Below are 3,725 nucleotides of genomic sequence, written 5' to 3' on the forward strand. Positions count from 1 at the left end.
CTCTGCTGGATATGTACACATGTACATTTTACCAATTTTCAATTGATATCTCCTATTTCTTTAAACATGTGTAGATAGTTAAGAGTTCTCCAGATACTTTAGACTACAATCTCATCCTTCCTGGCCATTGACTGTGCTGGCTGAGACTTACAGGAGCTGCAGTTCAAAATATCTGAAGACCACTGGAACTGAGAAAGATCTAGATAGATTAACAGCATTAATAAATAAGAAAGATATGGTTAAATGGGGAAAGGATTGGGAAGCTGTAAGACTTTACTTAACGGCTGCTCAGTAAGGAGAGGTACAAGAAACAAAAAATTTTTATTCATACCTAGAGATAGAGGAATAAGATTTTGTATTAAAAGATAAAATTATACAGTTTCTTGTGGAAAGATATCAGGTGTAAGCCTAATATATAACAGATTTATAGCTTGTTGATATAGGTTGATATATGTTTTTATTTATCCTGTTGTAAAAATGTCTTGTAAAAATTTATCTTGTAAAAACACAAGCTTTGTAAAATAAAGATATATTAATTAATTAAAAAATATCTGAAGACCACCAAAGTGCATGTCATTGTGTTCTTGATAAGAAAAATGATAAAACACCAGTGCACAACAATTAATATTATGCAATTCCATTAAGTTTTTTGTGTGGCATTTTCATCTATAATCTATCCATCACTTCATCCATCCATGTGCTGTATACATGATCAAACTAATCAATGATCTGGAAAGGGGAAAAGCCCTGAATGGAAACCTCTCATAAAGTGCTCATGTATCAGTTTTGAAATACAATTTAAAAATTTGCCAGGTTCAAACATAGTGTAGAATCATGCCATTGAATAGCAATGAAATATAATGGGTCATTTGCTTAGTAATGCCCATGATATTTTTTAGAAAAATGCCCAATTGTAATGAATGAAAACTTAAAAATGCATTGGTATGGTTTGTCCTACTACTATTTTCAACAGCTCTCTCTCTGTGAAGTCGAAGGTTTTCATAGCCGAAATCCATGTTTTTTGTAGGTTTTTCAGGCCATGTGGCCATGTTCTAGAAAATTTTTCTTCCTGATGTTTTGCCAGTATCTGTGGCTGGCATCTTCAGAGAATGCTTGCCTGGAAAAAAGTGGGTATATATATGTACTGTGTGAGCCTGGGAATGCAGGAGTGATTTGTATGTGTATTGTTCTGTGCTGATGGCCGGCCTCAGGCTGGGAGGCTAATGCAAAAGAGGATTAATGTCTGCTAATTTGGTGATCACCCACCAAAAACCACAGTGCTCTCTCTCTCTCTCTCTCTCTCTGGAATGCTAAAAAATGGTGATTGATATTTAGGGAACATACTTCTTATTTGGGCCCTGTTGCAGCTACACCTTGGAATGAGTATTGAAGAAAATCAAGGAAGAAAGTGTAAAGTCAAGTTTAAAGTTGAACATTAAAAAAAACAAAAAATAATGACCATAGCTTATTTAAATAATATTTTTAATCAGGCTATGAAGACCTTGTAATAGTTCAAGATATTCCATACCATAGCTTGGTCATTAATCAGAATGCAAACAGCACTCAATAACTCAGAAGAAGACTAGGAATTAGAAGGGCAGCTTTAAAGGAACTAGAAAAGATCCTGAAGTGTAAGGTATATAATTGAATACTAAAGCTAGGATTGTCCTTGCCATCATATTTCCAGTTTCTATTCATGGATGTGAAAGCTGGACAGTGAAGAAAGTGGATAGGAAGAAAATTGGTTTGTACTTACCCAGCAGGGGATATACCATGATCATGAAGGTGCTTCTCCCATGGTGAAGCTCATCAATTAGACTTTGGGTATGCTGAACTCTGCAATTTCCACAAATGTGGGAAACTCGACTGCATAATTTGTGTTAGTGGGGTACTACATTAGTGCTTTTACCTTACAAAGAAAAGTCTTGAATATTATTCAATGTTTAAAATATCATAATAACAAAAGTTGGCCTTGATTTTTTTATATGCAGAAAAAGCCTTTGATAATTTTTCCTGGAATTACCTATTTCAAGATTTGAAGAGAATGGATTTTAGAGAATATATAATTTGGGCCATTAAGGCAATGTATCCAGTTCAAAAAGCTCATATTCTGGTAAATGCCAATGTTATGACACCAACTGAGATACAAAAAAAATCCCCTCTTTCACCTTTGCTTTTAATTTTTGGCATTGGAGACTCTATTGGGATATATCAGATGAAATAATTGCATCTATGATGTGAACATTTTAAAAGAAGGATATATAGTGATGATTTATATGGATGATCTTTTGATGACACAAATCCATTAGATTCAATGAAAGCCCTGCAGGAAAACATTAAGATGTTTGGGGCATGTTCTAGATTTAAAGTGAATCAGGGCAAAACAAAACTGTAGATTAAAAATATGACATTTGAGAAGGAAAATCAATTGACCACTCTCTATAACTTAGGGGCTGCACAAATGAGACGAAAGGGGTGGCCAGAGGCTGCCCCTTTCTCTTCCAGATCATTGCCACCACGACCACATGGGCGCGGCAATGACCTGCTCCAAAAAGGAGCTGTGAAACACAGCTCCTTTCTGCACTGCTGCCAAGGCACCATTAGAGCCCTGGAGCAGCACAGGGATGTCTCTTGTGTGTCACACCATTTGGACATGGAGCACAAGGCACGGCATTCGTGCACATGTCTGAATGCGTTCACCCAAAATGATACTGGGAGAGCGTGGAGTGTATGGACTCTCTGCTCTTCCAAGCCCTAATTTTGGTCTCAGGCTGCCACAAAGCAGCGGTCTGTACCAGGCCATAAAGTAGAAAAAGAGGGATTAAATATCCAGAGTTATAATTATGAAGAACAATAATTTATTGTTTCAAAATAATTATGAAAAAGTTTGGGAAAGAATTAGAAGAGATTTAGAAAAGTGGGGGGGATTAATTTTATCTTTGATGGAGAGTATTAATAATAATAATAAATAATAATTATTATTATTATTATTATTATTTATATAAATATAATAATAAAATAAAATTTTTATTTATATACTGCTATTCCTATGTAGATCATAGCGGTTTCCAACAACAAATTGGTTATAATATCCCGCCTCTCCGTACGGATTGAGGTGGGTACTGCAGCAATAAAGGGAATTATTTTGCCAACACTTATTTTATTTTCAAATAATCTCGATTATAAGAAATGGAATATCTTTTGTGCAAGAAGGAAATTTCCAGATGTATCTGACAGGCAAGAAAACCCAGAACAAAATTTAAAAAACCTGTTGCTAAAGAGAAGGGTGAGCTGAGGCTTCCTAACATCAGATTGTGCTATAAAGCTAAATATTTTATGTAGCTGAAGGAATACTTCTCCCCAATCCTGTGATCACGGGAGGAGTCTTTGCTGGCCTCTTAGTAGAAAGACCAGCAATTTAAAGATAAGCTGCTGAGTGGGCCATTAAGAGAGGTGGGGCTAAGTCTAATGGAGGCTTGCCTACCCATTCCCCCTCAGTCTGGCTGAAACGTTGGAGCAGAAAGGTCCTTGCCTTCCCTTCCCTAGCGTGTTGTGCTCAATCGTTGGGGGAGCTTCATGCCAGAAGAAACCATTTCAGAAGCCAGCTAGGGCTGTCAGATAAGGCTATTGCTGAGTGGAAGGCAAAATGTGGCCTACGGTGGCAAAGGATCCTGTCTGTGCTATTTGGCAAAAGCCAAGTTCTGCCCCCCCCCCCCATGTGTTGG

At 36.8% G+C, this 3,725-nt stretch overlaps 1 non-coding gene across 1 annotated transcript; it reads left to right on the forward strand.

Moving 5' to 3' along the window:
- The first annotated feature begins 1,748 nt into the window (after positions 1-1,748).
- On the forward strand, positions 1,749-1,913 carry LOC149319074 (U1 spliceosomal RNA). The gene has a single exon (XR_016280339.1). It is a non-coding gene; the product is annotated as a U1 spliceosomal RNA (small nuclear RNA).
- The last annotated feature ends 1,812 nt before the right edge of the window (positions 1,914-3,725 follow it).

This window comes from Sceloporus occidentalis, unplaced genomic scaffold (assembly GCF_023333645.1).
Source record: "Sceloporus occidentalis isolate IW3139 unplaced genomic scaffold, rSceOcc1.0.p SCAF_2, whole genome shotgun sequence".
Lineage (NCBI taxonomy): Eukaryota > Metazoa > Chordata > Lepidosauria > Squamata > Phrynosomatidae > Sceloporus > Sceloporus occidentalis.